The 12,400-nt window shown below is 34.1% G+C and overlaps 1 protein-coding gene across 1 annotated transcript in view; it reads right to left on the reverse strand.

The window, feature by feature from the left end:
* Window positions 1-12,400, reverse strand: part of LOC133530962 (m7GpppX diphosphatase) — a 52,124-nt gene that overhangs the window by 8,575 nt on the left and 31,149 nt on the right. The window lies entirely within an intron of this gene.

Consider the following 12,400-nt stretch of genomic DNA (forward strand, 5'->3'; position numbering starts at 1 on the left):
AGCTTTGACAAAAGCTCTCTATTTACGGTTTTCATTAATGTAATTATTACTTTGCAAAATCTAGAAATATATCAACATTTAAAAAAAAAATCAGAATTGTTCCGCCGCTAACTATTTTTCAGTTGTAATATATATAGTTAGCGAGGAAAGTCGTTTCTGAAAGCTTTTTCTGAAAGCCTATGATAGCTGCCTACGTTGGTGTAAGTTTGAAAGCGTCTTAATATCTACAAGTTCGTCAAAAGCAGAGATTTGTGTCAAGAAGCTTTCGGCCGCTAACGTGGCCAATGGATATTTTTCGGGAAATTAATTGTAAAAGTGATATAATTGGGTTTCGAAAGCTTTAACAAAAGCTCTTGATTTACGGTTTTCATTAATGTAATTATTACTTTGCTTAATCTAGAAATATATCAACATTTAAAAAAATATTTTCAGAATTGTTCCGCCGCTAACTATTTTTCAGTTGCAATATCTATAGTTAACGAAGAAAGTCGTTTCTGAAAGCTTTTTCTGAAAGCCCATGATAGCGGCCTACGTTAGTGTAAGTTTATAAGCGTCTGGATGTCTAGAAGTTTGTCCAAAGTAGTGATTTGTGTCAGGAAGTTTTCGGCCGCTGACTCGGCCAATGGATATTTGTCGGGAAATTTGTTTTAAAAGTGATATGATTGGGTTTCGAAAGTTTTGACAAAAGCTCTCGATTTACGGTTTTCATTAATGTAATTATTACTTTGCAAAATCTAGAAATATATCAACATTTAAAAAAATCTTTTCAGAATTGTTCCGCCGCTATCTATTTTTCAGTTGCAATATCTATAGTTAACGAAGAAAGTCTATTCTGAAAGCTTTTTCTGACAGCCCATGATAGCGGCCTACGTTAGTGTAAGTTTGTAAGCGTCTTAATGTCTAGAACTTTGTCCAAAGTAGTGATTTGTTTCAGGAGGTTTTCGGCCGCTGACTCGGCCAATGGATATTTGTCGGGAAATTTGTTTTAAAAGTGATATGATTGGGTTTCGAAAGCTTTGACAAAAGCTCTGGATTTACGGTTTTCTTTGATGTAATAATTACTTTCCATAATCTGGAATTGTATCAATATTTAATAAAATATTTTCAGAATCGTTCCGCCGCTAACTATTATTAAGTTGCAATATCTATAGACAGCGAGGAAAGTCGGTTTTGAAAGCTTTTTCTCAAAGCCTATAATAGCTGCCTACGTTGGTGTAAGTTTGAAAGCGTCTTAATGTCTAGAAGTTCGTCAGAAGTAGTGATTTGTGTCAGGAAGATTTCGGCCGCTGACTCGGCCATTGGATATTTTTCGGGAAACGAATTTGAAATGCGATTTTTATGGTTTTCGAAAGTTTCGACAAAAGCTCTTGATTTACGGTTTTCATTTATGTAATAATTACTTTCCGTAATCTGGAATTGTATCAATATTTAATAAAATATTTTCAGAATCGTTCCGCCGCTAACTATTATTGAGTTGCAATATCTATAGACAGCGAGGAAAGTCGGTTTTTTAAGCTATTTCTGAAAGCCTATGATAGCTGCCTACGTTGGTGTAAGTTTGAAAGCGTCTTAATGTCTAGAAGTTCGTTAAAAGTGGTGATTTGTGTCAAAAAGCTTTCTTCGGGAAACAAATTTTAAAAGTGATATAATTGTGTTTCGAAAGCTTTGACAAAAGCTCTAGATCTACGGTTTTCATTATTGTAATTATTACTTTGCCAAATCTAGATATATATCAACATTTAAAATATATTTTCAGAATTGTTCCGCCGCTAACTATTTTTCATTTGTAATATCTATAGTTAGTGAGGAAAGTCGGTTTTGAAAGCTTTTTCTGAAAGCCTATGATAGCTGTCTACGTTGGTGTAAGTTTGAAAGCGTCTTAATGTCTAGAAGTTCGTTAAAGGTAGTGATTTGTGTCAAGAAGCTTTCGGCCGCTGACGTGGCCAATGGATATTTTTCGGGACACAAATTGTAAAAGTGATATGATTGGGTTTCGAAAGCTTTGACAAAAGCTCTCGATTTACGGTTTTCATTAATGTAATTATTACTTTGCAAAATCTAAAAATATATCAACATTTAAAAAAATATTTTAGAATTGTTCCGCCGCTAACTATTTTTCAGTTGTAATATATATAGTTAGCGAGGAAAGTCGTTTCTGAAAGCTTTTTCTGAAAGCCTATGATAGCTGCCTACGTTGGTGTAAGTTTGAAAGCGTCTTAATATCTACAAGTTCGTCAAAAGCAGAGATTTGTGTCAAGAAGCTTTCGGCCGCTAACGTGGCCAATGGATATTTTTCGGGAAATTAATTGTAAAAGTGATATAATTGGGTTTCGAAAGCTTTAACAAAAGCTCTTGATTTACGGTTTTCATTAATGTAATTATTACTTTGCTTAATCTAGAAATATATCAACATTTAAAAAAATATTTTCAGAATTGTTCCGCCGCTAACTATTTTTCAGTTGCAATATCTATAGTTAACGAAGAAAGTCGTTTCTGAAAGCTTTTTCTGAAAGCCCATGATAGCGGCCTACGTTAGTGTAAGTTTATAAGCGTCTGGATGTCTAGAAGTTTGTCCAAAGTAGTGATTTGTGTCAGGAAGTTTTCGGCCGCTGACTCGGCCAATGGATATTTGTCGGGAAATTTGTTTTAAAAGTGATATGATTGGGTTTCGAAAGTTTTGACAAAAGCTCTCGATTTACGGTTTTCATTAATGTAATTATTACTTTGCAAAATCTAGAAATATATCAACATTTAAAAAAATCTTTTCAGAATTGTTCCGCCGCTATCTATTTTTCAGTTGCAATATCTATAGTTAACGAAGAAAGTCTATTCTGAAAGCTTTTTCTGACAGCCCATGATAGCGGCCTACGTTAGTGTAAGTTTGTAAGCGTCTTAATGTCTAGAACTTTGTCCAAAGTAGTGATTTGTTTCAGGAGGTTTTCGGCCGCTGACTCGGCCAATGGATATTTGTCGGGAAATTTGTTTTAAAAGTGATATGATTGGGTTTCGAAAGCTTTGACAAAAGCTCTGGATTTACGGTTTTCTTTGATGTAATAATTACTTTCCATAATCTGGAATTGTATCAATATTTAATAAAATATTTTCAGAATCGTTCCGCCGCTAACTATTATTAAGTTGCAATATCTATAGACAGCGAGGAAAGTCGGTTTTGAAAGCTTTTTCTCAAAGCCTATAATAGCTGCCTACGTTGGTGTAAGTTTGAAAGCGTCTTAATGTCTAGAAGTTCGTCAGAAGTAGTGATTTGTGTCAGGAAGATTTCGGCCGCTGACTCGGCCATTGGATATTTTTCGGGAAACGAATTTGAAATGCGATTTTTATGGTTTTCGAAAGTTTCGACAAAAGCTCTTGATTTACGGTTTTCATTTATGTAATAATTACTTTCCGTAATCTGGAATTGTATCAATATTTAATAAAATATTTTCAGAATCGTTCCGCCGCTAACTATTATTGAGTTGCAATATCTATAGACAGCGAGGAAAGTCGGTTTTTTAAGCTATTTCTGAAAGGCTATGATAGCTGCCTACGTTGGTGTAAGTTTGAAAGTGTCTTAATGTCTAGAAGTTCGTTAAAAGTGGTGATTTGTGTCAAAAAGCTTTCTTCGGGAAACAAATTTTAAAAGTGATATAATTGTGTTTCGAAAGCTTTGACAAAAGCTCTAGATCTACGGTTTTCATTATTGTAATTATTACTTTGCCAAATCTAGATATATATCAACATTTAAAATATATTTTCAGAATTGTTCCGCCGCTAACTATTTTTCATTTGTAATATCTATAGTTAGTGAGGAAAGTCGGTTTTGAAAGCTTTTTCTGAAAGCCTATGATAGCTGTCTACGTTGGTGTAAGTTTGAAAGCGTCTTAATGTCTAGAAGTTCGTTAAAGGTAGTGATTTGTGTCAAGAAGCTTTCGGCCGCTGACGTGGCCAATGGATATTTTTCGGGACACAAATTGTAAAAGTGATATGATTGGGTTTCGAAAGCTTTGACAAAAGCTCTCGATTTACGGTTTTCATTAATGTAATTATTACTTTGCAAAATCTAAAAATATATCAACATTTAAAAAAATATTTTAGAATTGTTCCGCCGCTAACTATTTTTCAGTTGTAATATATATAGTTAGCGAGGAAAGTCGGTTTTGAAAGCATTTTCTGAAAGCCTATGATACCTGCCTACGTTGGTGTAAGTTTGAAAGCGTCTTAATGTCAACAAGTTCGTCAAAAGTAGTGATTTGTGTCAAGAAGCTTTCGGCCGATGACGTGGCCAATGGATATTTTTCGGGAAATTAATTGTAAAAGTGATATAATTTGGGTTTCGAAAGCTTTAACAAAAGCTCTTGATTTACGGTTTTCATTAATGTAATTATTACTTTGCAAAATCTAGAAATATATCAACATTTAAAAAATTATTTTCAGAATTGTTCCGCCGCTAACTATTTTTCAGTTGTAATATCTATAGTAAGCGAGGAAAGTCGGTTTTGAAAGCTTTTTCTGAAAGCCTATGATAGCTGCCTACGTTGGTGTAAGTTTGAAAGCGTCTTAATGTCTAGAAGTTTGTTAAAAGTGGTGATTTGTGTCAAAAAGCTTTCGGCCGCTGACGCGGCCAATGGATATTTTTCGGGAAACAAATTTTAAAAGTGATATAATTGTGTTTCGAAAGCTTTGACAAAAGCTCTAGATCTACGGTTTTCATTAATGTAATTATTACTTTGCCAAATCTAGAAATATATCAACATTTAAAATATATTTTCGGAATTGTTCCGCCGCTAAATATTTTTCATTTGTAATATCTATAGTTAGCGAGGAAAGTCGGTTTTGAAAGCTTTTTCTGAAAGCCTATGATAGCTGTCTACGTTGGTGTAAGTTTAAAAGCGTCTTAATGTCTAGAAGTTCGTTAAAGTTAGTGATTAGTGTCAAGAAGCTTTCGGCCGCTGACGTGGCCAATGGATATTTTTCGGGACACAAATTTTAAAAGTGATATAATTGTGTTTCGAAAGCTTTGACAAAAGCTCTAGATCTACGGTTTTCATTAATGTAATTATTACTTTGCCAAATCTAGAAATATATCAACATTTAAAATATATTTTCAGAATTGTTCCGCCGCTAACTAGTTTTCATTTGTAATATCTATAGTTAGCGAGGAAAGTCGGTTTTGAAAGCTTTTTCTGAAAGCCTATGATAGCTGCCTACGTTGGTGTAAGTTTGAAAGCGTCTTAATGTCTAGAAGTTTGTTAAAAGTGGTGATTTGTGTCAAAAAGCTTTCGGCCGCTGACGCGGCCAATGGATATTTTTCGGGAAACAAATTTTAAAAGTGATATAATTGTGTTTCGAAAGCTTTGACAAAAGCTCTAGATCTACGGTTTTCATTAATGTAATTATTACTTTGCCAAATCTAGAAATATATCAACATTTAAAATATATTTTCAGAATTGTTCCGCCGCTAACTAGTTTTCATTTGTAATATCTATAGTTAGCGAGGAAAGTCGGTTTTGAAAGCTTTTTCTGAAAGCCTATGATAGCTGTCTACGTTGGTGTAAGTTTGAAAGCGTCTTAATGACTAGAAGTTCGTTAAAGGTAGTGATTTGTGTCAAGAAGCTTTCGGCCGCTGACGTGGCCAATGGATATTTTTCGGGACACAAATTGTAAAAGTGATATGATTGGGTTTCGAAAGCTTTGAAAAAAGCTCTCAATGTACGGTTTTCTTTAATGTAATTATTACTTTCCATAACCTAGAAATATATCAACGTTTAAAAAAATATTTTCAGAATTGTTCCGCCGCTAACTATTTTTCAGTTGCAATATCTATAGTTAACGAAGAAAGTCGTTTCTGAAAGCTTTTTCTGAAAGCCCATGATAGCGGCCTACGTTAGTGTAAGTTTGTAAGCGTCTTAATGTCTAGAAGTTTGTCCAAAGTAATGATTTGTGTCAGGAAGTTTTCGGCCGCTGACTCGGCCAATGGATATTTGTCGGGAAATTTGTTTTTAAAGTGATATGATTGGGTTTCGAAAGCTTTGACAAAAGCTCTGGATTTACGGTTTTCATTGACGTAATTATTACTTTCCATAATCGAGAAAAATATCAACATTTAAAAAAATATTTTCAGAATTGTTCCGCCGCTAACTATTTTTCAGTTGCATAATCTATAGTTAGCGAAGAAAGTCGTTTCTGAAAGCTTTTTCTGAAAGCCCATGATAGCGGCTTACGTTGATGTAAGTTTCTAAGCGTCTTAATGTCTGGAAGCTTATCAAAATCACTGATTTCTGTCAAGAAACTTTCAGCCGCTGACTCGGCCAATGGATATTTTTCGGAAAACAACTTTGAAAAGTGATACGATTGGGTTTCGAAAGCTTTGACGAAAGCTCTGGATTTACGGTTTTCTTTGATGTAATAATTATTTTCCATAATCTGGAATTGTATCAATATTTTAAAAAATTGTTTCAGAATCGTTCCGCCGCTAACTATTATTGTGTTGCAATATCTATAGACAGCGAGGAAAGTCGGTTTGGAAAGCTTTTTATGAAAGCCCACGATAGCTGCCTACGTTGGTGTAAGTTTGAAAGCGTCTTAATGTCTAGAAGTTTGTCAGAAGTAGTGATTTGTGTCAGGAAGATTTCGGCCGCTGACTTGGCCAATGGATATTTTTCGGGAAACGGATTTGAAAAGCGATTTTTATGGTTTTAGAAAGTTTCGACAAAAGCTCTTGATTTACGGTTTTCATTAATGTAATTATTACTTTGCAAAATCTAAAAATATATCAACATTTAAAAAAATATTTTAGAATTGTCCCGCCGCTAACTATTTTTCAGTTGTAATATATATAGTTAGCGAGGAAAGTCGGTTTTGAAAGCATTTTCTGAAAGCCTATGATACCTGCCTACGTTGGTGTAAGTTTGAAAGCGTCTTAATGTCAACAAGTTCGTCAAAAGTAGTGATTTGTGTCAAGAAGCTTTCGGCCGATGACGTGGCCAATGGATATTTTTCGGGAAATTAATTGTAAAAGTGATATAATTTGGGTTTCGAAAGCTTTAACAAAAGCTCTTGATTTACGGTTTTCATTAATGTAATTATTACTTTGCAAAATCTAGAAATATATCAACATTTAAAAAATTATTTTCAGAATTGTTCCGCCGCTAACTATTTTTCAGTTGTAATATCTATAGTAAGCGATGAAAGTCGGTTTTGAAAGCTTTTTCTGAAAGCCTATGATAGCTGCCTACGTTGGTGTAAGTTTGAAAGCGTCTTAATGTCTAGAAGTTTGTTAAAAGTGGTGATTTGTGTCAAAAAGCTTTCGGCCGCTGACGCGGCCAATGGATATTTTTCGGGAAACAAATTTTAAAAGTGATATAATTGTGTTTCGAAAGCTTTGACAAAAGCTCTAGATCTACGGTTTTCATTAATGTAATTATTACTTTGCCAAATCTAGAAATATATCAACATTTAAAATATATTTTCGGAATTGTTCCGCCGCTAACTATTTTTCATTTGTAATATCTATAGTTAGCGAGGAAAGTCGGTTTTGAAAGCTTTTTCTGAAAGCCTATGATAGCTGTCTACGTTGGTGTAAGTTTAAAAGCGTCTTAATGTCTAGAAGTTCGATAAAGTTAGTGATTAGTGTCAAGAAGCTTTCGGCCGCTGACGTGGCCAATGGATATTTTTCGGGACACAAATTTTAAAAGTGATATAATTGTGTTTCGAAAGCTTTGACAAAAGCTCTAGATCTACGGTTTTCATTAATGTAATTATTACTTTGCCAAATCTAGAAATATATCAACATTTAAAATATATTTTCAGAATTGTTCCGCCGCTAACTATTTTTCATTTGTAATATCTATAGTTAGCGAGGAAAGTCAGTTTTGAAAGCTTTTTCTGAAAGCCTATGATAGCTGTCTACGTTGGTGTAAGTTTGAAAGCGTCTTAATGTCTAGAAGTTCGTTAAAGGTAGTGATTTGTGTCAAAAAGCTTTCGGCCGCTGACGCGGCCAATGGATATTTTTCGGGAAACAAATTTTAAAAGTGATATAATTGTGTTTCGAAAGCTTTGACAAAAGCTCTAGATCTACGGTTTTCATTAATGTAATTATTACTTTGCCAAATCTAGAAATATATCAACTTTTAAAATATATTTTCAGAATTGTTCCGCCGCTAACTATTTTTCATTTGTAATATCTATAGTTAGCGAGGAAAGTCGGTTTTGAAAGCTTTTTCTGAAAGCCTATGATAGCTGTCTACGTTGGTGTAAGTTTGAAAGCGTCTTAATGTCTAGAAGTTCGTTAAAGGTAGTGATTTGTGTCAAAAAGCTTTCGGCCGCTGACGTGGCCAATGGATATTTTTCGGGAAACAAATTTTAAAAGTGATATTATTGTGTTTCGAAAGCTTTGACAAAAGCTCTAGATCTACGGTTTTCATTAATGTAATTATTACTTTGCCAAATCTAGAAATATATCAACATTTAAAATATATTTTCAGAATTGTTCCGCCGCTAACTAGTTTTCATTTGTAATATCTATAGTTAGCGAGGAAAGTCGGTTTTGAAAGCTTTTTCTGAAAGCCTATGATAGCTGTCTACGTTGGTGTAAGTTTGAAAGCGTCTTAATGACTAGAAGTTCGTTAAAGGTAGTGATTTGTGTCAAGAAGCTTTCGGCCGCTGACGTGGCCAATGGATATTTTTCGGGACAAAAATTGTAAAAGTGATATGATTGGGTTTCGAAAGCTTTGAAAAAAGCTCTCAATGTACGGTTTTCTTTAATGTAATTATTACTTTCCATAACCTAGAAATATATCAACGTTTAAAAAAATATTTTCAGAATTGTTCCGCCGCTAACTATTTTTCAGTTGCAATATCTATAGTTAACGAAGAAAGTCGTTTCTGAAAGCTTTTTCTGAAAGCCCATGATAGCGGCCTACGTTAGTGTAAGTTTGTAAGCGTCTTAATGTCTAGAAGTTTGTCCAAAGTAATGATTTGTGTCAGGAAGTTTTCGGCCGCTGACTCGGCCAATGGATATTTGTCGGGAAATTTGTTTTTAAAGTGATATGATTGGGTTTCGAAAGCTTTGACAAAAGCTCTGGATTTACGGTTTTCATTGACGTAATTATTACTTTCCATAATCGAGAAATATATCAACATTTAAAAAAATATTTTCAGAATTGTTCCGCCGCTAACTATTTTTCAGTTGCATAATCTATAGTTAGCGAAGAAAGTCGTTTCTGAAAGCTTTTTCTGAAAGCCCATGATAGCGGCTTACGTTGATGTAAGTTTCTAAGCGTCTTAATGTCTGGAAGCTTATCAAAATCACTGATTTCTGTCAAGAAACTTTCAGCCGCTGACTCGGCCAATGGATATTTTTCGGAAAACAACTTTGAAAAGTGATACGATTGGGTTTCGAAAGCTTTGACGAAAGCTCTGGATTTACGGTTTTCTTTGATGTAATAATTATTTTCCATAATCTGGAATTGTATCAATATTTTAAAAAATTGTTTCAGAATCGTTCCGCCGCTAACTATTATTGTGTTGCAATATCTATAGACAGCGAGGAAAGTCGGTTTGGAAAGCTTTTTATGAAAGCCCACGATAGCTGCCTACGTTGGTGTAAGTTTGAAAGCGTCTTAATGTCTAGAAGTTTGTCAGAAGTAGTGATTTGTGTCAGGAAGATTTCGGCCGCTGACTTGGCCAATGGATATTTTTCGGGAAACGGATTTGAAAAGCGATTTTTATGGTTTTAGAAAGTTTCGACAAAAGCTCTTGATTTACGGTTTTGATTTATGTAATAATTACTTTCCGTAATCTGGAATTGTATCAATATTTAATAAAATATTTTCAGAATCGTTCCGCCGCTAACTATTATTGAGTTGCAATATCTATAGACAGCGAGGAAAGTCGGTTTTTTAAGCTATTTCTGAAAGCCTATGATAACTGCCTACGTTGGTGTAAGTTTGAAAGCGTCTTAATGTCTACAAGTTCGTCAAAAGTAGTGATTTGTGTCAAGAAGCTTTCGGCCGATGACGTGGCCAATGGATATTTTTCGGGAAACTAATTTTATAAGTGATATGATTGGGTTTCGAAAGCTTTGACAAAAGCTCTCAATTTACGGTTTTCATTAATGTAATTATTACTTTCCATAACCTAGAAATATATCAACGTTTAAAAAATATTTTCAGAATTGTTCCGCCGCTAACTATTTTTCAGTTGCAATTTCTATAGTTAACGAAGAAAGTCGTTTCTGAAAGCTTTTTCTGAAAGCCCATGATAGCGGCCTACGTTAGTGTAAGTTTGTAAGCGTCTTAATGTCTAGAAGTTTGTCCAAAGTAATGATTTGTTTCAGGAAGTTTTCGGCCGCTGACTCGGCCAATGGATATTTGTCGGGAAATTTGTTTTAAAAGTGATATGATTGGGTTTCGAAAGTTTTGACAAAAGCTCTCGATTTACGGTTTTCATTAATGTAATTATTACTTTGCAAAATCTAGAAATATATCAACATTTAAAAAAATCTTTTCAGAATTGTTCCGCCGCTATCTATTTTTCAGTTGCAATATCTATAGTTAACGAAGAAAGTCTATTCTGAAAGCTTTTTCTGACAGCCCATGATAGCGGCCTACGTTAGTGTAAGTTTGTAAGCGTCTTAATGTCTAGAACTTTGTCCAAAGTAGTGATTTGTTTCAGGAGGTTTTCGGCCGCTGACTCGGCCAATGGATATTTGTCGGGAAATTTGTTTTAAAAGTGATATGATTGGGTTTCGAAAGCTTTGACAAAAGCTCTGGATTTACGGTTTTCTTTGATGTAATAATTACTTTCCATAATCTGGAATTGTATCAATATTTAATAAAATATTTTCAGAATCGTTCCGCCGCTAACTATTATTAAGTTGCAATATCTATAGACAGCGAGGAAAGTCGGTTTTGAAAGCTTTTTCTCAAAGCCTATAATAGCTGCCTACGTTGGTGTAAGTTTGAAAGCGTCTTAATGTCTAGAAGTTCGTCAGAAGTAGTGATTTGTGTCAGGAAGATTTCGGCCGCTGACTCGGCCATTGGATATTTTTCGGGAAACGAATTTGAAATGCGATTTTTATGGTTTTCGAAAGTTTCGACAAAAGCTCTTGATTTACGGTTTTCATTTATGTAATAATTACTTTCCGTAATCTGGAATTGTATCAATATTTAATAAAATATTTTCAGAATCGTTCCGCCGCTAACTATTATTGAGTTGCAATATCTATAGACAGCGAGGAAAGTCGGTTTTTTAAGCTATTTCTGAAAGCCTATGATAGCTGCCTACGTTGGTGTAAGTTTGAAAGCGTCTTAATGACTAGAAGTTCGTTAAAAGTGGTGATTTGTGTCAAAAAGCTTTCTTCGGGAAACAAATTTTAAAAGTGATATAATTGTGTTTCGAAAGCTTTGACAAAAGCTCTAGATCTACGGTTTTCATTATTGTAATTATTACTTTGCCAAATCTAGATATATATCAACATTTAAAATATATTTTCAGAATTGTTCCGCCGCTAACTATTTTTCATTTGTAATATCTATAGTTAGTGAGGAAAGTCGGTTTTGAAAGCTTTTTCTGAAAGCCTATGATAGCTGTCTACGTTGGTGTAAGTTTGAAAGCGTCTTAATGTCTAGAAGTTCGTTAAAGGTAGTGATTTGTGTCAAGAAGCTTTCGGCCGCTGACGTGGCCAATGGATATTTTTCGGGACACAAATTGTAAAAGTGATATGATTGGGTTTCGAAAGCTTTGACAAAAGCTCTCGATTTACGGTTTTCATTAATGTAATTATTACTTTGCAAAATCTAAAAATATATCAACATTTAAAAAAATATTTTAGAATTGTTCCGCCGCTAACTATTTTTCAGTTGTAATATATATAGTTAGCGAGGAAAGTCGGTTTTGAAAGCATTTTCTGAAAGCCTATGATACCTGCCTACGTTGGTGTAAGTTTGAAAGCGTCTTAATGTCAACAAGTTCGTCAAAAGTAGTGATTTGTGTCAAGAAGCTTTCAGCCGATGACGTGGCCAATGGATATTTTTCGGGAAATTAATTGTAAAAGTGATATAATTTGGGTTTCGAAAGCTTTAACAAAAGCTCTTGATTTACGGTTTTCATTAATGTAATTATTACTTTGCAAAATCTAGAAATATATCAACATTTAAAAAATTATTTTCAGAATTGTTCCGCAGCTAACTATTTTTCAGTTGTAATATCTATAGTAAGCGAGGAAAGTCGGTTTTGAAAGCTTTTTCTGAAAGCCTATGATAGCTGCCTACGTTGGTGTAAGTTTGAAAGCGTCTTAATGTCTAGAAGTTTGTTAAAAGTGGTGATTTGTGTCAAAAAGCTTTCGGCCGCTGACGCGGCCAATGGATATTTTTCGGGAAACAAATTTTAAAAGTGATATAAT

Source organism: Cydia pomonella, chromosome 24, assembly GCF_033807575.1.
Source record: "Cydia pomonella isolate Wapato2018A chromosome 24, ilCydPomo1, whole genome shotgun sequence".
NCBI classification, from domain to species: Eukaryota; Metazoa; Arthropoda; class Insecta; order Lepidoptera; family Tortricidae; genus Cydia; species Cydia pomonella.